Below are 21853 nucleotides of genomic sequence, written 5' to 3' on the forward strand. Positions count from 1 at the left end.
TCCTGAATTAAAACACAGCTGTCTGGCTTTGCTCTTAGAGCTCTCGCTTTGCCTGCGTGACATGCTCTATCTCAACATTTCTATCTTCTCTCATCTCTTCACCTCTAGTCATTTCCACCAATAGGACTGGAAACGGGTCACCAAGCCTTCTACTTTAACCACAGGCGTACTGAGGGCCAATAAAAGGCACAGAAGCATTTCTTGATCCGGGGCTGAGAACTGCATGCACAGGGACCTCGTGGCGCAACGGTAGCGCGTCTGACTCCAGATCAGAAGGTTGCGTGTTCAAATCACGTCGGGGTCACTCTTTGACATTTTTTTCCCCACCAAGTCTATATCTCTGACTTCTAAATCAAAGCCAAAAGAAGGGCGCTTTGCATTGGCCGGGAATCGAACCCGGGCCTCCCGCGTGGCAGGCGAGAATTCTACCACTGAACCACCAATGCTTCACTTACATAGGCTGAGCAGAGAGCCCTGCCGTAGACAGTAGTGATGAGGCCCATGCATTCGCATGGGACACCTATGAACAAAGTTTGCATGGCAAGCCTTGGACTGCCAAACGTTCACATGCTGATGGCAGGAATCAGATGCAGGAGACTGAAACTATGAATGTTTCTGCTTTTGCTAAGGACAGTGGTTTGGGGCCAGTGTTGTGCTTGACAGAGCACGATATCAGCCTGCTCTCTGGCTGCTCCCGGGAGAAGTGGCTGACAGAAAGCACCCTCCAGACCACCAGCAATCTTGTGTTTCACAACATGCCACTGTCACTGGACTTTCCTTCTGGGAAAGCCTAGTCACTGACCTGGCCAGATTCCCTGTCCTCCCCAAAATCCTGGGGAGAAACGGGCAGAGTTCTGCGCCCTGCGCCCTCTTTCGTGTCCCTAACGCGCTCCCAACGCGCCCTACAGCCCTGGTCGGGCACAGCCCTGGTCGGGCTCATACCACTGGGGCCTCTGCCGAGGAAGAGCCCCGGAAGCCTAGGGCCAGGCCTATTGCACAGGCATCTTAGACCAGGCCATTCCGGGATTGCTGTGTTTCACGTCCTGCCCTTCAACACTCCTGGGAGGGCTTTCCCTGAGAACCCTCATGTCTCTCCCCTCCCAGGAGGCTGTGGTTCTATGCAAAATAGGGGGTGCACCACGGGCCGTCCCCTTTCCTCTCTCTCGCCAATATCTTTCACCAAAGCTGAGCCCTGCAGGTAAATGTATCTATCTGGCTGAGGGGCCAGGGAGGGCCTTTGCCTGCAGTCTTACAAGCCAGAGTGCAGAGAAGGCAGCAGCTCTGGGACCGGGACTCTGCTCAAAGACATATCTAACATGCCACAGTGGAGCTGAGATGGGCAAGACACGTGTCTCACAGGCAGGCAGCACAACAAGACAGTGGCAGGAAACTATGCTAACAAGGAAAGAGAAAAGTCACGTGTCTCGTGGCCTTCCCACCATTAGACAGTAGTCTGCGCAAGAAAACATCCAACAGTGACAGGACAACCAAGCAAATGACAAACGCCGTGCTGAATAAAGTCATCTTACATGACATTTCGTACAAAGGCCCAGATCATGGGGATGATCGCGCAGAAGCAGCAAGTATCAGAGCCACCGAACCTGAGGTGAGTTACACGAGGAGAAAGGGCGACATGGGGACAGGGGCTAGGGGCTCAGGGAACAGCTACCACAATGCAACCTCGGGTGTGGGGATGCCACTCATTGCGGGTACTGCCCTGGGATTTCCTTTTAGAAAGAATCGCTGGTTAAAGTGTAGTGCACAAAAAACCCAACTCCTCGATTACACTATTAGATAACATCCTTTAACTGCCCCACCCACCCTGTGTGAGTCTCACCCACTTCCCGCCTGCTCCCTCTAGTCTGAGAGTTGTATCTCCACAAAAAACACACAGTGGGGCTCAATGAGCTGCTCATGTCTGACATGGACACCTAAGCAGTGCTGGATTCACAACCTGAAAGCCTGCAAAGGAAAGTGTGCCCGGCAGAAGATAAGCTGCCTGGCAACTCAGAACCTTCTTCTAAGAGAAGTAAGACATGTCACAATGGAGTCTAAGCCTACCTGTCTTATGCCAGGACCTTAGAGCTGCAGGCAGGAGCACAAAGGTATAAACATATATTGAGTCCCAACACGCTCACTGCAGTGGTTGGTCTCTGTGGCGCAATCGGTTAGCACATTCGGCTGTTAACCGAAAGGTTGGTGGTTCAAGCCCACCCACGGATGTATGCTTTTGCCTACATCAAGTCCTGAATTAAAACACAGCTGTCTGGCTTTGCTCTTAGAGCTCTCGCTTTGCCTGCGTGACATGCTCTATCTCAACATTTCTATCTTCTCTCATCTCTTCACCTCTAGTAATTTCCACCAATAGGACTGGAAACGGGCCACCAAGCCTTCTACTTTAACCACAGGCGTACTGAGGGCCAATAAAAGGCACAGAAGCATTTCTTGATCCGGGGCTGAGAACTGCATGCACAGGGACCTCGTGGCGCAACGGTAGCGCGTCTGACTCCAGATCAGAAGGTTGCGTGTTCAAATCACGTCGGGGTCACTCTTTGACATTTTTTTCCCCACCAAGTCTATATCTCTGACTTCTAAATCAAAGCCAAAAGAAGGGCGCTTTGCATTGGCCGGGAATCGAACCCGGGCCTCCCGCGTGGCAGGCGAGAATTCTACCACTGAACCACCAATGCTTCACTTACATAGGCTGAGCAGAGAGCCCTGCCGTAGACAGTAGTGATGAGGCCCATGCATTCGCATGGGACACCTATGAACAAAGTTTGCATGGCAAGCCTTGGACTGCCAAACGTTCACATGCTGATGGCAGGAATCAGATGCAGGAGACTGAAACTATGAATGTTTCTCCTTTTGCTAAGGACAGTGGTTTGGGGCCAGTGTTGTGCTTGACAGAGCACGACATCAGCCTGCTCTCTGGCTGCTCCCGGGAGAAGTGGCTGACAGAAAGCACCCTCCAGACCACCAGCAATCTTGTGTTTCACAACATGCCACTGTCACTGGACTTTCCTTCTGGGAAAGCCTAGTCACTGACCTGGCCAGATTCCCTGTCCTCCCCAAAATCCTGGGGAGAAACGGGCAGAGTTCTGCGCCCTGCGCCCTCTTTCGCGTCCCTAACACGCTCCCAACGCGCCCTACAGCCCTGGTCGGGCACAGCCCTGGTCGGGCTCATACCACTGGGGCCTCTGCCGAGGAAGAGCCCCGGAAGCCTAGGGCCAGGCCTATTGCACAGGCATCTTAGACCAGGCCATTCCGGGATTGCTGTGTTTCACGTCCTGCCCTTCAACACTCCTGGGAGGGCTTTCCCTGAGAACCCTCATGTCTCTGCCCTCCCAGGAGGCTGTGGTTCTATGCAAAATAGGGGGTGCACCACGGGCCGTCCCCTTTCCTCTCTCTCGCCAATATCTTTCACCAAAGCTGAGCCCTGCAGGTAAATGTATCTATCTGGCTGAGGGGCCAGGGAGGGCCTTTGCCTGCAGTCTTACAAGCCAGAGTGCAGAGAAGGCAGCAGCTCTGGGACCGGGACTCTGCTCAAAGACATATCTAACATGCCACAGTGGAGCTGAGATGGGCAAGACACGTGTCTCACAGGCTGGCAGCACACCAAGACAGTGGGAGGAAACTATGCTAACAAGGAAAGAGAAAAGTCACGTGTCTCGTGGCCTTCCCACCATTAGACAGTAGTCTGCGCAAGAAAACATCCAACAGTGACAGGACAACCAAGCAAATGACAAACGCCGTGCTGAATAAAGTCATCTTACATGACATTTCGTACAAAGGCCCAGATCATGGGGATGATCGCGCAGAAGAAGCAAGTATCAGAGCCACCGAACCTGAGGTGAGTTACACGAGGAGAAAGGGCGACATGGGGACAGGGGCTAGGGGCTCAGGGAACAGCTACCACAATGCAACCTCGGGTGTGGGGATGCCACTCATTGCGGGTACTGCCCTGGGATTTCCTTTTAGAAAGAATCGCTGGTTAAAGTGTAGTGCACAAAAAACCCAACTCCTCGATTACACTATTAGATAACATCCTTTAACTGCCCCACCCACCCTGTGTGAGTCTCACCCACTTCCCGCCTGCTCCCTCTAGTCTGAGAGTTGTATCTCCACAAAAAACACACAGTGGGGCTCAATGAGCTGCTCATGTCTGACATGGACACCTAAGCAGTGCTGGATTCACAACCTGAAAGCCTGCAAAGGAAAGTGTGCCCGGCAGAAGATAAGCTGCCTGGCAACTCAGAACCTTCTTCTAAGAGAAGTAAGACATGTCACAATGGAGTCTAAGCCTACCTGTCTTATGCCAGGACCTTAGAGCTGCAGGCAGGAGCACAAAGGTAAAAACATATATTGAGTCCCAACACGCTCACAGCGGTGGTTGGTCTCTGTGGCGCAATCGGTTAGCGCGTTCGGCTGTTAACCGAAAGGTTGGTGGTTCAAGCCCACCCAGGGACGTATGCTTTTGCCTACATCAAGTCCTGAATTAAAACACAGCTGTCTGGCTTTGCTCTTAGAGCTCTCGCTTTGCCTGCGTGACATGCTCTATCTCAACATTTCTATCTTCTCTCATCTCTTCACCTCTAGTCATTTCCACCAATAGGACTGGAAACGGGCCACCAAGCCTTCTACTTTAACCACAGGCGTACTGAGGGCCAATAAAAGGCACAGAAGCATTTCTTGATCCGGGGCTGAGAACTGCATGCACAGGGACCTCGTGGCGCAACGGTAGCGCGTCTGACTCCAGATCAGAAGGTTGCGTGTTCAAATCACGTCGGGGTCACTCTTTGACATTTTTTTCCCCACCAAGTCTATATCTCTGACTTCTAAAGCAAAGCCAAAAGAAGGGCGCTTTGCATTGGCCGGGAATCGAACCCAGGCCTCCCGCGTGGCAGGCGAGAATTCTACCACTGAACCACCAATGCTTCACTTGCATAGGCTGAGCAGAGAGCCCTGCCGTAGACAGTAGTGATGAGGCCCATGCATTCGCATGGGACACCTATGAACAAAGTTTGCATGGCAAGCCTTGGACTGCCAAAAGTTCATATGCTGATGGCAGGAATCAGATGCAGGAGACTGAAACTATGAATGTTTCTGCTTTTGCTAAGGACAGTGGTTTGGAGCCAGTGTTGTGCTTGACAGAGCACGACATCAGCCTGCTCTCTGGCTGCTCCCGGGAGAAGTGGCTGACAGAAAGCACCCTCCAGACCACCAGCAATCTTGTGTTTCACAACATGCCACTGTCACTGGACTTTCCTTCTGGGAAAGCCTAGTCACTGACCTGGCCAGATTCCCTGTCCTCCCCAAAATCCTGGGGAGAAACGGGCAGAGTTCTGCACCCTGCGCCCTCTTTCGCGTCCCTAACGCGCTCCCAACGCGCCCTACAGCCCTGGTCGGGCACAGCCCTGGTCGGGCTCATACCACTGGGGCCTCTGCCGAGGAAGAGCCCCGGAAGCCTAGGGCCAGGCCTATTGCACAGGCATCTTAGACCAGGCCATTCCGGGATTGCTGTGTTTCACGTCCTGCCCTTCAACACTCCTGGGAGGGCTTTCCCTGAGAACCCTCATGTCTCTGCCCTCCCAGGAGGCTGTGGTTCTATGCAAAATATGGGGTGCACCACGGGCCGTCCCCTTTCCTCTCTCTCGCCAATATCTTTCACCAAAGCTGAGCCCTGCAGGTAAATGTATCTATCTGGCTGAGGGGCCAGGGAGGGCCTTTGCCTGCAGTCTTACAAGCCAGAGTGCAGAGAAGGCAGCAGCTCTGGGACCGGGACTCTGCTCAAAGACATATCTAACATGCCACAGTGGAGCTGAGATGGGCAAGACACGTGTCTCACAGGCAGGCAGCACAACAAGACAGTGGCAGGAAACTATGCTAACAAGGAAAGAGAAAAGTTACGTGTCTCGTGGCCTTCCCACCATTAGACAGTAGTCTGCGCAAGAAAACATCCAACAGTGACAGGACAACCAAGCAAATGACAAACGCTGTGCTGAATAAAGTCATCTTACATGACATTTCGTACAAAGGCCCAGATCATGGGGATGATCGCGCAGAAGCAGCAAGTATCAGAGCCACCGAACCTGAGGTGAGTTACACGAGGAGAAAGGGCGACATGGGGACAGGGGCTAGGGGCTCAGGGAACAGCTACCACAATGCAACCTCGGGTGTGGGGATGCCACTCATTGCGGGTACTGCCCTGGGATTTCCTTTTAGAAAGAATCGCTGGTTAAAGTGTAGTGCACAAAAAACCCAACTCCTCGATTACACTATTAGATAACATCCTTTAACTGCCCCACCCACCCTGTGTGAGTCTCACCCACTTCCCGCCTGCTCCCTCTAGTCTGAGAGTTGTATCTCCACAAAAAACACACAGTGGGGCTCAATGAGCTGCTCATGTCTGACATGGACACCTAAGCAGTGCTGGATTCACAACCTGAAAGCCTGCAAAGGAAAGTGTGCCCGGCAGAAGATAAGCTGCCTGGCAACTCAGAACCTTCTTCTAAGAGAAGTAAGACATGTCACAATGGAGTCTAAGCCTACCTGTCTTATGCCAGGACCTTAGAGCTGCAGGCAGGAGCACAAAGGTAAAAACATATATTGAGTCCCAACACGCTCACTGTGGTGGTTGGTCTCTGTGTCGCAATCGGTTAGCGCGTTCGGCTGTTAACCGAAAGGTTGGTGGTTCAAGCCCACCCAGGGACGTATGCTTTTGCCTACATCAAGTCCTGAATTAAAACACAGCTGTCTGGCTTTGCTCTTAGAGCTCTCGCTTTGCCTGCGTGACATGCTCTATCTCAACATTTCTATCTTCTCTCATCTCTTCACCTCTAGTCATTTCCACCAATAGGACTGGAAACGGGCCACCAAGCCTTCTACTTTAACCACAGGCGTACTGAGGGCCAATAAAAGGCACAGAAGCATTTCTTGATCCGGGGCTGAGAACTGCCTGCACAGGGACCTCGTGGCGCAACGGTAGCGCGTCTGACTCCAGATCAGAAGGTTGCGTGTTCAAATCACGTCGGGGTCACTCTTTGACATTTTTTTCCCCACCAAGTCTATATCTCTGACTTCTAAAGCAAAGCCAAAAGAAGGGCGCTTTGCATTGGCCAGGAATCGAACCCGGGCCTCCCGCATGGCAGGCGAGAATTCTACCACTGAACCACCAATGCTTCACTTACATAGACTGAGCAGAGAGCCCTGCCGTAGACAGTAGTGATGAGGCCCATGCATTCGCATGGGACACCTATGAACAAAGTTTGCATGGCAAGCCTTGGACTGCCAAACGTTCACATGCTGATGGCAGGAATCAGATGCAGGAGACTGAAACTATGAATGTTTCTGCTTTTGCTAAGGACAGTGGTTTGGGGCCAGTGTTGTGCTTGACAGAGCACGACATCAGCCTGCTCTCTGGCTGCCCCTGGGAGAAGTGGCTAACAGAAAGCACCCTCCAGACCACCAGCAATCTTGTGTTTCACAACATGCCACTGTCACTGGACTTTCCTTCTGGGAAAGCCTAGTCACTGACCTGGCCAGATTCCCTGTCCTCCACAAAATCCTGGGGAGAAACGGGCAGAGTTCTGCGCCCTGCGCCCTCTTTCGCGTCCCTAACGCGCTCCCAACGCGCCCTACAGCCCTGGTCGGGCTCATACCACTGGGGCCTCTGCCGAGGAAGAGCCCCGGAAGCCTAGGGCCAGGCCTATTGCACAGGCATCTTAGACCAGGCCATTCCGGGATTGCTGTGTTTCACGTCCTGCCCTTCAACACTCCTGGGAGGGCTTTCCCTGAGAACCCTCATGTCTCTCCCCTCCCAGGAGGCTGTGGTTCTATGCAAAATAGGGGGTGCACCACGGGCCGTCCCCTTTCCTCTCTCTCGCCAATATCTTTCACCAAAGCTGAGCCCTGCAGGTAAATGTATCTATCTGGGTTGAGGGGCCAGGGAGGGCCTTTGCCTGCAGTCTTACAAGCCAGAGTGCAGAGAAGGCAGCAGCTCTGGGACCGGGACTCTGCTCAAAGACATATCTAACATGCCACAGTGGAGCTGAGATGGGAAAACACGTGTCTCACAGGCTGGCAGCACACCAAGACAGTGGCAGGAAACTATGCTAACAAGGAAAGAGAAAAGTCACGTGTCTCGTGGCCTTCCCACCATTAGACAGTAGTCTGCGCAAGAAAACATCAAACAGTGACAGGACAACCAAGCAAATGACAAACGCCGTGCTGAATAAAGTCATCTTACATGACATTTCGTACAAAGGCCCAGATCATGGGGATGATCGCGCAGAAGCAGCAAGTATCAGAGCCACCGAACCTGAGGTGAGTTACACGAGGAGAAAGGGCGACATGGGGACAGGGGCTAGGGGCTCAGGGAACAGCTACCACAATGCAACCTCGGGTGTGGGGATGCCACTCATTGCGGGTACTGCCCTGGGATTTCCTTTTAGAAAGAATCGCTGGTTAAAGTGTAGTGCACAAAAAACCCAACTCCTCGATTACACTATTAGATAACATCCTTTAACTGCCCCACCCACCCTGTGTGAGTCTCACCCACTTCCCGCCTGCTCCCTCTAGTCTGAGAGTTGTATCTCCACAAAAAACACACAGTGGGGCTCAATGAGCTGCTCATGTCTGACATGGACACCTAAGCAGTGCTGGATTCACAACCTGAAAGCCTGCAAAGGAAAGTGTGCCCGGCAGAAGATAAGCTGCCTGGCAACTCAGAACCTTCTTCTAAGAGAAGTAAGACATGTCACAATGGAGTCTAAGCCTACCTGTCTTATGCCAGGACCTTAGAGCTGCAGGCAGGAGCACAAAGGTAAAAACATATATTGAGTCCCAACACGCTCACTGCGGTGGTTGGTCTCTGTGGCGCAATCGGTTAGCGCGTTCGGCTGTTAACCGAAAGGTTGGTGGTTCAAGCCCACCCAGGGACGTATGCTTTTGCCTACATCAAGTCCTGAATTAAAACACAGCTGTCTGGCTTTGCTCTTAGAGCTCTCGCTTTGCCTGCGTGACATGCTCTATCTCAACATTTCTATCTTCTCTCATCTCTTCACCTCTAGTCATTTCCACCAATAGGACTGGAAACGGGCCACCAAGCCTTCTACTTTAACCACAGGCGTACTGAGGGCCAATAAAAGGCACAGAAGCATTTCTTGATCCGGGGCTGAGAACTGCATGCACAGGGACCTCGTGGCGCAACGGTAGCGCGTCTGACTCCAGATCAGAAGGTTGCGTGTTCAAATCATGTCGGGGTCACTCTTTGACATTTTTTTCCCCACCAAGTCTATATCTCGGACTTCTAAAGCAAAGCCAAAAGAAGGGCGCTTTGCATTGGCCGGGAATAGAACCCAGGCCTCCCGCGTGGCAGGCGAGAATTCTACCACTGAACCACCAATGCTTCATTTACATAGGCTGAGCAGAGAGCCTTGCCATAGACAGTAGTGATGAGGCCCATGCATTCGCATGGGACACCTATGAACAAAGTTTGCATGGCAAGCCTTGGACTGCCAAACGTTCACATGCTGATGGCAGGAATCAGATGCAGGAGACTGAAACTATGAATGTTTCTGCTTTTGCTAAGGACAGTGGTTTGGGGCCAGTGTTGTGCTTGACAGAGCACGACATCAGCCTGCTCTCTGGCTGCTCCCGGGAGAAGTGGCTGACAGAAACCACCCTCCAGACCACCAGCAATCTTGTGTTTCACAACATGCCACTGTCACTGGACTTTCCTTCTGGGAAAGCCTAGTCACTGACCTGGCCAGATTCCCTGTCCTCCCCAAAATCCTGGGGAGAAACGGGCAGAGTTCTGCGCCCTGCGCCCTCTTTCGCGTCCCTAACGGGCTCCCAACGCGCCCTACAGCCCTGGTCGGGCACAGCCCTGGTCGGGCTCATACCACTGGGGCCTCTGCCGAGGAAGAGCCCCGGAAGCCTAGGGCCAGGCCTATTGCACAGGCATCTTAGACCAGGCCATTCCGGGATTGCTGTGTTTCACGTCCTGCCCTTCAACACTCCTGGGAGGGCTTTCCCTGAGAACCCTCATGTCTCTCCCCTCCCAGGAGGCTGTGGTTCTATGCAAAATAGGGGGTGCACCACGGGCCGTCCCCTTTCCTCTCTCTCGCCAAAATCTTTCACCAAAGCTGAGCCCTGCAGGTAAATGTATCTATCTGGCTGAGGGGCCAGGGAGGGCCTTTGCCTGCAGTCTTACAAGCCAGAGTGCAGAGAAGGCAGCAACTCTGGGACCGGGACTCTGCTCAAAGACATATCTAACATGCCACAGTGGAGCTGAGATGGGCAAGACACGTGTCTCACAGGCAGGCAGCACAACAAGACAGTGGCAGGAAACTATGCTAACAAGGAAAGAGAAAAGTCACGTGTCTCGTGGCCTTCCCACCATTAGACAGTAGTCTGCGCAAGAAAACATCCAACAGTGACAGGACAACCAAGCAAATGACAAACGCCGTGCTGAATAAAGTCATCTTACATGACATTTCGTACAAAGGCCCAGATCATGGGGATGATCGCGCAGAAGCAGCAAGTATCAGAGCCACCGAACCTGAGGTGAGTTACACGAGGAGAAAGGGCGACATGGGGACAGGGGCAAGGGGCTCAGGGAACAGCTACCACAATGCAACCTCGGGTGTGGGGATGCCACTCATTGCGGGTACTGCCCTGGGATTTCCTTTTAGAAAGAATCGCTGGTTAAAGTGTAGTGCACAAAAAACCCAACTCCTCGATTACACTATTAGATAACATCCTTTAACTGCCCCACCCACCCTGTGTGAGTCTCACCCACTTCCCGCCTGCTCCCTCTAGTCTGAGAGTTGTATCTCCACAAAAAACACACAGTGGGGCTCAATGAGCTGCTCATGTCTGACATGGACACCTAAGCAGTGCTGGATTCACAACCTGAAAGCCTGCAAAGGAAAGTGTGCCCGGCAGAAGATAAGCTGCCTGGCAACTCAGAACCTTCTTCTAAGAGAAGTAAGACATGTCACAATGGAGTCTAAGCCTACCTGTCTTATGCCAGGACCTTAGAGCTGCAGGCAGGAGCACAAAGGTATAAACATATATTGAGTCCCAACACGCTCACTGCAGTGGTTGGTCTCTGTGGCGCAATCGGTTAGCACATTCGGCTGTTAACCGAAAGGTTGGTGGTTCAAGCCCACCCACGGATGTATGCTTTTGCCTACATCAAGTCCTGAATTAAAACACAGCTGTCTGGCTTTGCTCTTAGAGCTCTCGCTTTGCCTGCGTGACATGCTCTATCTCAACATTTCTATCTTCTCTCATCTCTTCACCTCTAGTCATTTCCACCAATAGGACTGGAAACGGGTCACCAAGCCTTCTACTTTAACCACAGGCGTACTGAGGGCCAATAAAAGGCACAGAAGCATTTCTTGATCCGGGGCTGAGAACTGCATGCACAGGGACCTCGTGGCGCAACGGTAGCGCGTCTGACTCCAGATCAGAAGGTTGCGTGTTCAAATCACGTCGGGGTCACTCTTTGACATTTTTTTCCCCACCAAGTCTATATCTCTGACTTCTAAATCAAAGCCAAAAGAAGGGCGCTTTGCATTGGCCGGGAATCGAACCCGGGCCTCCCGCGTGGCAGGCGAGAATTCTACCACTGAACCACCAATGCTTCACTTACATAGGCTGAGCAGAGAGCCCTGCCGTAGACAGTAGTGATGAGGCCCATGCATTCGCATGGGACACCTATGAACAAAGTTTGCATGGCAAGCCTTGGACTGCCAAACGTTCACATGCTGATGGCAGGAATCAGATGCAGGAGACTGAAACTATGAATGTTTCTGCTTTTGCTAAGGACAGTGGTTTGGGGCCAGTGTTGTGCTTGACAGAGCACGATATCAGCCTGCTCTCTGGCTGCTCCCGGGAGAAGTGGCTGACAGAAAGCACCCTCCAGACCACCAGCAATCTTGTGTTTCACAACATGCCACTGTCACTGGACTTTCCTTCTGGGAAAGCCTAGTCACTGACCTGGCCAGATTCCCTGTCCTCCCCAAAATCCTGGGGAGAAACGGGCAGAGTTCTGCGCCCTGCGCCCTCTTTCGTGTCCCTAACGCGCTCCCAACGCGCCCTACAGCCCTGGTCGGGCACAGCCCTGCTCGGGCTCATACCACTGGGGCCTCTGCCGAGGAAGAGCCCCGGAAGCCTAGGGCCAGGCCTATTGCACAGGCATCTTAGACCAGGCCATTCCGGGATTGCTGTGTTTCACGTCCTGCCCTTCAACACTCCTGGGAGGGCTTTCCCTGAGAACCCTCATGTCTCTCCCCTCCCAGGAGGCTGTGGTTCTATGCAAAATAGGGGGTGCACCACGGGCCGTCCCCTTTCCTCTCTCTCGCCAATATCTTTCACCAAAGCTGAGCCCTGCAGGTAAATGTATCTATCTGGCTGAGGGGCCAGGGAGGGCCTTTGCCTGCAGTCTTACAAGCCAGAGTGCAGAGAAGGCAGCAGCTCTGGGACCGGGACTCTGCTCAAAGACATATCTAACATGCCACAGTGGAGCTGAGATGGGCAAGACACGTGTCTCACAGGCAGGCAGCACAACAAGACAGTGGCAGGAAACTATGCTAACAAGGAAAGAGAAAAGTCACGTGTCTCGTGGCCTTCCCACCATTAGACAGTAGTCTGCGCAAGAAAACATCCAACAGTGACAGGACAACCAAGCAAATGACAAACGCCGTGCTGAATAAAGTCATCTTACATGACATTTCGTACAAAGGCCCAGATCATGGGGATGATCGCGCAGAAGCAGCAAGTATCAGAGCCACCGAACCTGAGGTGAGTTACACGAGGAGAAAGGGCGACATGGGGACAGGGGCTAGGGGCTCAGGGAACAGCTACCACAATGCAACCTCGGGTGTGGGGATGCCACTCATTGCGGGTACTGCCCTGGGATTTCCTTTTAGAAAGAATCGCTGGTTAAAGTGTAGTGCACAAAAAACCCAACTCCTCGATTACACTATTAGATAACATCCTTTAACTGCCCCACCCACCCTGTGTGAGTCTCACCCACTTCCCGCCTGCTCCCTCTAGTCTGAGAGTTGTATCTCCACAAAAAACACACAGTGGGGCTCAATGAGCTGCTCATGTCTGACATGGACACCTAAGCAGTGCTGGATTCACAACCTGAAAGCCTGCAAAGGAAAGTGTGCCCGGCAGAAGATAAGCTGCCTGGCAACTCAGAACCTTCTTCTAAGAGAAGTAAGACATGTCACAATGGAGTCTAAGCCTACCTGTCTTATGCCAGGACCTTAGAGCTGCAGGCAGGAGCACAAAGGTATAAACATATATTGAGTCCCAACACGCTCACTGCAGTGGTTGGTCTCTGTGGCGCAATCGGTTAGCACATTCGGCTGTTAACCGAAAGGTTGGTGGTTCAAGCCCACCCACGGATGTATGCTTTTGCCTACATCAAGTCCTGAATTAAAACACAGCTGTCTGGCTTTGCTCTTAGAGCTCTCGCTTTGCCTGCGTGACATGCTCTATCTCAACATTTCTATCTTCTCTCATCTCTTCACCTCTAGTAATTTCCACCAATAGGACTGGAAACGGGCCACCAAGCCTTCTACTTTAACCACAGGCGTACTGAGGGCCAATAAAAGGCACAGAAGCATTTCTTGATCCGGGGCTGAGAACTGCATGCACAGGGACCTCGTGGCGCAACGGTAGCGCGTCTGACTCCAGATCAGAAGGTTGCGTGTTCAAATCACGTCGGGGTCACTCTTTGACATTTTTTTCCCCACCAAGTCTATATCTCTGACTTCTAAATCAAAGCCAAAAGAAGGGCGCTTTGCATTGGCCGGGAATCGAACCCGGGCCTCCCGCGTGGCAGGCGAGAATTCTACCACTGAACCACCAATGCTTCACTTACATAGGCTGAGCAGAGAGCCCTGCCGTAGACAGTAGTGATGAGGCCCATGCATTCGCATGGGACACCTATGAACAAAGTTTGCATGGCAAGCCTTGGACTGCCAAACGTTCACATGCTGATGGCAGGAATCAGATGCAGGAGACTGAAACTATGAATGTTTCTCCTTTTGCTAAGGACAGTGGTTTGGGGCCAGTGTTGTGCTTGACAGAGCACGACATCAGCCTGCTCTCTGGCTGCTCCCGGGAGAAGTGGCTGACAGAAAGCACCCTCCAGACCACCAGCAATCTTGTGTTTCACAACATGCCACTGTCACTGGACTTTCCTTCTGGGAAAGCCTAGTCACTGACCTGGCCAGATTCCCTGTCCTCCCCAAAATCCTGGGGAGAAACGGGCAGAGTTCTGCGCCCTGCGCCCTCTTTCGCGTCCCTAACACGCTCCCAACGCGCCCTACAGCCCTGGTCGGGCACAGCCCTGGTCGGGCTCATACCACTGGGGCCTCTGCCGAGGAAGAGCCCCGGAAGCCTAGGGCCAGGCCTATTGCACAGGCATCTTAGACCAGGCCATTCCGGGATTGCTGTGTTTCACGTCCTGCCCTTCAACACTCCTGGGAGGGCTTTCCCTGAGAACCCTCATGTCTCTGCCCTCCCAGGAGGCTGTGGTTCTATGCAAAATAGGGGGTGCACCACGGGCCGTCCCCTTTCCTCTCTCTCGCCAATATCTTTCACCAAAGCTGAGCCCTGCAGGTAAATGTATCTATCTGGCTGAGGGGCCAGGGAGGGCCTTTGCCTGCAGTCTTACAAGCCAGAGTGCAGAGAAGGCAGCAGCTCTGGGACCGGGACTCTGCTCAAAGACATATCTAACATGCCACAGTGGAGCTGAGATGGGCAAGACACGTGTCTCACAGGCTGGCAGCACACCAAGACAGTGGGAGGAAACTATGCTAACAAGGAAAGAGAAAAGTCACGTGTCTCGTGGCCTTCCCACCATTAGACAGTAGTCTGCGCAAGAAAACATCCAACAGTGACAGGACAACCAAGCAAATGACAAACGCCGTGCTGAATAAAGTCATCTTACATGACATTTCGTACAAAGGCCCAGATCATGGGGATGATCGCGCAGAAGAAGCAAGTATCAGAGCCACCGAACCTGAGGTGAGTTACACGAGGAGAAAGGGCGACATGGGGACAGGGGCTAGGGGCTCAGGGAACAGCTACCACAATGCAACCTCGGGTGTGGGGATGCCACTCATTGCGGGTACTGCCCTGGGATTTCCTTTTAGAAAGAATCGCTGGTTAAAGTGTAGTGCACAAAAAACCCAACTCCTCGATTACACTATTAGATAACATCCTTTAACTGCCCCACCCACCCTGTGTGAGTCTCACCCACTTCCCGCCTGCTCCCTCTAGTCTGAGAGTTGTATCTCCACAAAAAACACACAGTGGGGCTCAATGAGCTGCTCATGTCTGACATGGACACCTAAGCAGTGCTGGATTCACAACCTGAAAGCCTGCAAAGGAAAGTGTGCCCGGCAGAAGATAAGCTGCCTGGCAACTCAGAACCTTCTTCTAAGAGAAGTAAGACATGTCACAATGGAGTCTAAGCCTACCTGTCTTATGCCAGGACCTTAGAGCTGCAGGCAGGAGCACAAAGGTAAAAACATATATTGAGTCCCAACACGCTCACAGCGGTGGTTGGTCTCTGTGGCGCAATCGGTTAGCGCGTTCGGCTGTTAACCGAAAGGTTGGTGGTTCAAGCCCACCCAGGGACGTATGCTTTTGCCTACATCAAGTCCTGAATTAAAACACAGCTGTCTGGCTTTGCTCTTAGAGCTCTCGCTTTGCCTGCGTGACATGCTCTATCTCAACATTTCTATCTTCTCTCATCTCTTCACCTCTAGTCATTTCCACCAATAGGACTGGAAACGGGCCACCAAGCCTTCTACTTTAACCACAGGCGTACTGAGGGCCAATAAAAGGCACAGAAGCATTTCTTGATCCGGGGCTGAGAACTGCATGCACAGGGACCTCGTGGCGCAACGGTAGCGCGTCTGACTCCAGATCAGAAGGTTGCGTGTTCAAATCACGTCGGGGTCACTCTTTGACATTTTTTTCCCCACCAAGTCTATATCTCTGACTTCTAAAGCAAAGCCAAAAGAAGGGCGCTTTGCATTGGCCGGGAATCGAACCCAGGCCTCCCGCGTGGCAGGCGAGAATTCTACCACTGAACCACCAATGCTTCACTTGCATAGGCTGAGCAGAGAGCCCTGCCGTAGACAGTAGTGATGAGGCCCATGCATTCGCATGGGACACCTATGAACAAAGTTTGCATGGCAAGCCTTGGACTGCCAAAAGTTCATATGCTGATGGCAGGAATCAGATGCAGGAGACTGAAACTATGAATGTTTCTGCTTTTGCTAAGGACAGTGGTTTGGAGCCAGTGTTGTGCTTGACAGAGCACGACATCAGCCTGCTCTCTGGCTGCTCCCGGGAGAAGTGGCTGACAGAAAGCACCCTCCAGACCACCAGCAATCTTGTGTTTCACAACATGCCACTGTCACTGGACTTTCCTTCTGGGAAAGCCTAGTCACTGACCTGGCCAGATTCCCTGTCCTCCCCAAAATCCTGGGGAGAAACGGGCAGAGTTCTGCACCCTGCGCCCTCTTTCGCGTCCCTAACGCGCTCCCAACGCGCCCTACAGCCCTGGTCGGGCACAGCCCTGGTCGGGCTCATACCACTGGGGCCTCTGCCGAGGAAGAGCCCCGGAAGCCTAGGGCCAGGCCTATTGCACAGGCATCTTAGACCAGGCCATTCCGGGATTGCTGTGTTTCACGTCCTGCCCTTCAACACTCCTGGGAGGGCTTTCCCTGAGAACCCTCATGTCTCTGCCCTCCCAGGAGGCTGTGGTTCTATGCAAAATATGGGGTGCACCACGGGCCGTCCCCTTTCCTCTCTCTCGCCAATATCTTTCACCAAAGCTGAGCCCTGCAGGTAAATGTATCTATCTGGCTGAGGGGCCAGGGAGGGCCTTTGCCTGCAGTCTTACAAGCCAGAGTGCAGAGAAGGCAGCAGCTCTGGGACCGGGACTCTGCTCAAAGACATATCTAACATGCCACAGTGGAGCTGAGATGGGCAAGACACGTGTCTCACAGGCAGGCAGCACAACAAGACAGTGGCAGGAAACTATGCTAACAAGGAAAGAGAAAAGTTACGTGTCTCGTGGCCTTCCCACCATTAGACAGTAGTCTGCGCAAGAAAACATCCAACAGTGACAGGACAACCAAGCAAATGACAAACGCTGTGCTGAATAAAGTCATCTTACATGACATTTCGTACAAAGGCCCAGATCATGGGGATGATCGCGCAGAAGCAGCAAGTATCAGAGCCACCGAACCTGAGGTGAGTTACACGAGGAGAAAGGGCGACATGGGGACAGGGGCTAGGGGCTCAGGGAACAGCTACCACAATGCAACCTCGGGTGTGGGGATGCCACTCATTGCGGGTACTGCCCTGGGATTTCCTTTTAGAAAGAATCGCTGGTTAAAGTGTAGTGCACAAAAAACCCAACTCCTCGATTACACTATTAGATAACATCCTTTAACTGCCCCACCCACCCTGTGTGAGTCTCACCCACTTCCCGCCTGCTCCCTCTAGTCTGAGAGTTGTATCTCCACAAAAAACACACAGTGGGGCTCAATGAGCTGCTCATGTCTGACATGGACACCTAAGCAGTGCTGGATTCACAACCTGAAAGCCTGCAAAGGAAAGTGTGCCCGGCAGAAGATAAGCTGCCTGGCAACTCAGAACCTTCTTCTAAGAGAAGTAAGACATGTCACAATGGAGTCTAAGCCTACCTGTCTTATGCCAGGACCTTAGAGCTGCAGGCAGGAGCACAAAGGTAAAAACATATATTGAGTCCCAACACGCTCACTGTGGTGGTTGGTCTCTGTGTCGCAATCGGTTAGCGCGTTCGGCTGTTAACCGAAAGGTTGGTGGTTCAAGCCCACCCAGGGACGTATGCTTTTGCCTACATCAAGTCCTGAATTAAAACACAGCTGTCTGGCTTTGCTCTTAGAGCTCTCGCTTTGCCTGCGTGACATGCTCTATCTCAACATTTCTATCTTCTCTCATCTCTTCACCTCTAGTCATTTCCACCAATAGGACTGGAAACGGGCCACCAAGCCTTCTACTTTAACCACAGGCGTACTGAGGGCCAATAAAAGGCACAGAAGCATTTCTTGATCCGGGGCTGAGAACTGCCTGCACAGGGACCTCGTGGCGCAACGGTAGCGCGTCTGACTCCAGATCAGAAGGTTGCGTGTTCAAATCACGTCGGGGTCACTCTTTGACATTTTTTTCCCCACCAAGTCTATATCTCTGACTTCTAAAGCAAAGCCAAAAGAAGGGCGCTTTGCATTGGCCAGGAATCGAACCCGGGCCTCCCGCATGGCAGGCGAGAATTCTACCACTGAACCACCAATGCTTCACTTACATAGACTGAGCAGAGAGCCCTGCCGTAGACAGTAGTGATGAGGCCCATGCATTCGCATGGGACACCTATGAACAAAGTTTGCATGGCAAGCCTTGGACTGCCAAACGTTCACATGCTGATGGCAGGAATCAGATGCAGGAGACTGAAACTATGAATGTTTCTGCTTTTGCTAAGGACAGTGGTTTGGGGCCAGTGTTGTGCTTGACAGAGCACGACATCAGCCTGCTCTCTGGCTGCCCCTGGGAGAAGTGGCTAACAGAAAGCACCCTCCAGACCACCAGCAATCTTGTGTTTCACAACATGCCACTGTCACTGGACTTTCCTTCTGGGAAAGCCTAGTCACTGACCTGGCCAGATTCCCTGTCCTCCACAAAATCCTGGGGAGAAACGGGCAGAGTTCTGCGCCCTGCGCCCTCTTTCGCGTCCCTAACGCGCTCCCAACGCGCCCTACAGCCCTGGTCGGGCTCATACCACTGGGGCCTCTGCCGAGGAAGAGCCCCGGAAGCCTAGGGCCAGGCCTATTGCACAGGCATCTTAGACCAGGCCATTCCGGGATTGCTGTGTTTCACGTCCTGCCCTTCAACACTCCTGGGAGGGCTTTCCCTGAGAACCCTCATGTCTCTCCCCTCCCAGGAGGCTGTGGTTCTATGCAAAATAGGGGGTGCACCACGGGCCGTCCCCTTTCCTCTCTCTCGCCAATATCTTTCACCAAAGCTGAGCCCTGCAGGTAAATGTATCTATCTGGGTTGAGGGGCCAGGGAGGGCCTTTGCCTGCAGTCTTACAAGCCAGAGTGCAGAGAAGGCAGCAGCTCTGGGACCGGGACTCTGCTCAAAGACATATCTAACATGCCACAGTGGAGCTGAGATGGGAAAACACGTGTCTCACAGGCTGGCAGCACACCAAGACAGTGGCAGGAAACTATGCTAACAAGGAAAGAGAAAAGTCACGTGTCTCGTGGCCTTCCCACCATTAGACAGTAGTCTGCGCAAGAAAACATCAAACAGTGACAGGACAACCAAGCAAATGACAAACGCCGTGCTGAATAAAGTCATCTTACATGACATTTCGTACAAAGGCCCAGATCATGGGGATGATCGCGCAGAAGCAGCAAGTATCAGAGCCACCGAACCTGAGGTGAGTTACACGAGGAGAAAGGGCGACATGGGGACAGGGGCTAGGGGCTCAGGGAACAGCTACCACAATGCAACCTCGGGTGTGGGGATGCCACTCATTGCGGGTACTGCCCTGGGATTTCCTTTTAGAAAGAATCGCTGGTTAAAGTGTAGTGCACAAAAAACCCAACTCCTCGATTACACTATTAGATAACATCCTTTAACTGCCCCACCCACCCTGTGTGAGTCTCACCCACTTCCCGCCTGCTCCCTCTAGTCTGAGAGTTGTATCTCCACAAAAAACACACAGTGGGGCTCAATGAGCTGCTCATGTCTGACATGGACACCTAAGCAGTGCTGGATTCACAACCTGAAAGCCTGCAAAGGAAAGTGTGCCCGGCAGAAGATAAGCTGCCTGGCAACTCAGAACCTTCTTCTAAGAGAAGTAAGACATGTCACAATGGAGTCTAAGCCTACCTGTCTTATGCCAGGACCTTAGAGCTGCAGGCAGGAGCACAAAGGTAAAAACATATATTGAGTCCCAACACGCTCACTGCGGTCGTTGGTCTCTGTGGCGCAATCGGTTAGCGCGTTCGGCTGTTAACCGAAAGGTTGGTGGTTCAAGCCCACCCAGGGACGTATGCTTTTGCCTACATCAAGTCCTGAATTAAAACACAGCTGTCTGGCTTTGCTCTTAGAGCTCTCGCTTTGCCTGCGTGACATGCTCTATCTCAACATTTCTATCTTCTCTCATCTCTTCACCTCTAGTCATTTCCACCAATAGGACTGGAAACGGGCCACCAAGCCTTCTACTTTAACCACAGGCGTACTGAGGGCCAATAAAAGGCACAGAAGCATTTCTTGATCCGGGGCTGAGAACTGCATGCACAGGGACCTCGTGGCGCAACGGTAGCGCGTCTGACTCCAGATCAGAAGGTTGCGTGTTCAAATCATGTCGGGGTCACTCTTTGACATTTTTTTCCCCACCAAGTCTATATCTCGGACTTCTAAAGCAAAGCCAAAAGAAGGGCGCTTTGCATTGGCCGGGAATAGAACCCGGGCCTCCCGCGTGGCAGGCGAGAATTCTACCACTGAACCACCAATGCTTCATTTACATAGGCTGAGCAGAGAGCCTTGCCATAGACAGTAGTGATGAGGCCCATGCATTCGCATGGGACACCTATGAACAAAGTTTGCATGGCAAGCCTTGGACTGCCAAACGTTCACATGCTGATGGCAGGAATCAGATGCAGGAGACTGAAACTATGAATGTTTCTGCTTTTGCTAAGGACAGTGGTTTGGGGCCAGTGTTGTGCTTGACAGAGCACGACATCAGCCTGCTCTCTGGCTGCTCCCGGGAGAAGTGGCTGACAGAAACCACCCTCCAGACCACCAGCAATCTTGTGTTTCACAACATGCCACTGTCACTGGACTTTCCTTCTGGGAAAGCCTAGTCACTGACCTGGCCAGATTCCCTGTCCTCCCCAAAATCCTGGGGAGAAACGGGCAGAGTTCTGCGCCCTGCGCCCTCTTTCGCGTCCCTAACGGGCTCCCAACGCGCCCTACAGCCCTGGTCGGGCACAGCCCTGGTCGGGCTCATACCACTGGGGCCTCTGCCGAGGAAGAGCCCCGGAAGCCTAGGGCCAGGCCTATTGCACAGGCATCTTAGACCAGGCCATTCCGGGATTGCTGTGTTTCACGTCCTGCCCTTCAACACTCCTGGGAGGGCTTTCCCTGAGAACCCTCATGTCTCTCCCCTCCCAGGAGGCTGTGGTTCTATGCAAAATAGGGGGTGCACCACGGGCCGTCCCCTTTCCTCTCTCTCGCCAAAATCTTTCACCAAAGCTGAGCCCTGCAGGTAAATGTATCTATCTGGCTGAGGGGCCAGGGAGGGCCTTTGCCTGCAGTCTTACAAGCCAGAGTGCAGAGAAGGCAGCAACTCTGGGACCGGGACTCTGCTCAAAGACATATCTAACATGCCACAGTGGAGCTGAGATGGGCAAGACACGTGTCTCACAGGCAGGCAGCACAACAAGACAGTGGCAGGAAACTATGCTAACAAGGAAAGAGAAAAGTCACGTGTCTCGTGGCCTTCCCACCATTAGACAGTAGTCTGCGCAAGAAAACATCCAACAGTGACAGGACAACCAAGCAAATGACAAACGCCGTGCTGAATAAAGTCATCTTACATGACATTTCGTACAAAGGCCCAGATCATGGGGATGATCGCGCAGAAGCAGCAAGTATCAGAGCCACCGAACCTGAGGTGAGTTACACGAGGAGAAAGGGCGACATGGGGACAGGGGCAAGGGGCTCAGGGAACAGCTACCACAATGCAACCTCGGGTGT

The 21853-nt window shown here is 52.6% G+C and overlaps 16 non-coding genes across 16 annotated transcripts; 12 read left to right on the forward strand and 4 right to left on the reverse strand.

Moving 5' to 3' along the window:
• Positions 1 to 232: 232 nt before the first annotated feature.
• Positions 233 to 304, forward strand: TRNAW-CCA (transfer RNA tryptophan (anticodon CCA)). Its single transcript has one exon. It is a non-coding gene; the product is annotated as a tRNA-Trp (tRNA).
• A 71-nt stretch (positions 305 to 375) lies between these two features.
• On the reverse strand, positions 376 to 446 carry TRNAG-GCC (transfer RNA glycine (anticodon GCC)). Its single transcript has one exon. It is a non-coding gene; the product is annotated as a tRNA-Gly (tRNA).
• Positions 447 to 2476: 2030 nt separating this feature from the next.
• On the forward strand, positions 2477 to 2548 carry TRNAW-CCA (transfer RNA tryptophan (anticodon CCA)). Its single transcript has one exon. It is a non-coding gene; the product is annotated as a tRNA-Trp (tRNA).
• Positions 2549 to 2619: 71 nt separating this feature from the next.
• Positions 2620 to 2690, reverse strand: TRNAG-GCC (transfer RNA glycine (anticodon GCC)). Its single transcript has one exon. It is a non-coding gene; the product is annotated as a tRNA-Gly (tRNA).
• A 1703-nt stretch (positions 2691 to 4393) lies between these two features.
• Positions 4394 to 4467, forward strand: TRNAN-GUU (transfer RNA asparagine (anticodon GUU)). Its single transcript has one exon. It is a non-coding gene; the product is annotated as a tRNA-Asn (tRNA).
• A 253-nt stretch (positions 4468 to 4720) lies between these two features.
• On the forward strand, positions 4721 to 4792 carry TRNAW-CCA (transfer RNA tryptophan (anticodon CCA)). Its single transcript has one exon. It is a non-coding gene; the product is annotated as a tRNA-Trp (tRNA).
• Positions 4793 to 6964: 2172 nt separating this feature from the next.
• Positions 6965 to 7036, forward strand: TRNAW-CCA (transfer RNA tryptophan (anticodon CCA)). Its single transcript has one exon. It is a non-coding gene; the product is annotated as a tRNA-Trp (tRNA).
• A 1829-nt stretch (positions 7037 to 8865) lies between these two features.
• On the forward strand, positions 8866 to 8939 carry TRNAN-GUU (transfer RNA asparagine (anticodon GUU)). Its single transcript has one exon. It is a non-coding gene; the product is annotated as a tRNA-Asn (tRNA).
• A 2497-nt stretch (positions 8940 to 11436) lies between these two features.
• On the forward strand, positions 11437 to 11508 carry TRNAW-CCA (transfer RNA tryptophan (anticodon CCA)). The gene has a single exon. It is a non-coding gene; the product is annotated as a tRNA-Trp (tRNA).
• Positions 11509 to 11579: 71 nt separating this feature from the next.
• On the reverse strand, positions 11580 to 11650 carry TRNAG-GCC (transfer RNA glycine (anticodon GCC)). Its single transcript has one exon. It is a non-coding gene; the product is annotated as a tRNA-Gly (tRNA).
• A 2030-nt stretch (positions 11651 to 13680) lies between these two features.
• On the forward strand, positions 13681 to 13752 carry TRNAW-CCA (transfer RNA tryptophan (anticodon CCA)). The gene has a single exon. It is a non-coding gene; the product is annotated as a tRNA-Trp (tRNA).
• Positions 13753 to 13823: 71 nt separating this feature from the next.
• Positions 13824 to 13894, reverse strand: TRNAG-GCC (transfer RNA glycine (anticodon GCC)). The gene has a single exon. It is a non-coding gene; the product is annotated as a tRNA-Gly (tRNA).
• Positions 13895 to 15597: 1703 nt separating this feature from the next.
• TRNAN-GUU (transfer RNA asparagine (anticodon GUU)) lies at positions 15598 to 15671 on the forward strand. The gene has a single exon. It is a non-coding gene; the product is annotated as a tRNA-Asn (tRNA).
• A 253-nt stretch (positions 15672 to 15924) lies between these two features.
• Positions 15925 to 15996, forward strand: TRNAW-CCA (transfer RNA tryptophan (anticodon CCA)). Its single transcript has one exon. It is a non-coding gene; the product is annotated as a tRNA-Trp (tRNA).
• Positions 15997 to 18168: 2172 nt separating this feature from the next.
• Positions 18169 to 18240, forward strand: TRNAW-CCA (transfer RNA tryptophan (anticodon CCA)). Its single transcript has one exon. It is a non-coding gene; the product is annotated as a tRNA-Trp (tRNA).
• Positions 18241 to 20069: 1829 nt separating this feature from the next.
• TRNAN-GUU (transfer RNA asparagine (anticodon GUU)) lies at positions 20070 to 20143 on the forward strand. The gene has a single exon. It is a non-coding gene; the product is annotated as a tRNA-Asn (tRNA).
• The last annotated feature ends 1710 nt before the right edge of the window (positions 20144 to 21853 follow it).

The sequence above is a fragment of the Pleurodeles waltl genome, chromosome 4_1 (genome assembly GCF_031143425.1).
Source record: "Pleurodeles waltl isolate 20211129_DDA chromosome 4_1, aPleWal1.hap1.20221129, whole genome shotgun sequence".
In the NCBI taxonomy this organism is placed as follows: domain Eukaryota; kingdom Metazoa; phylum Chordata; class Amphibia; order Caudata; family Salamandridae; genus Pleurodeles; species Pleurodeles waltl.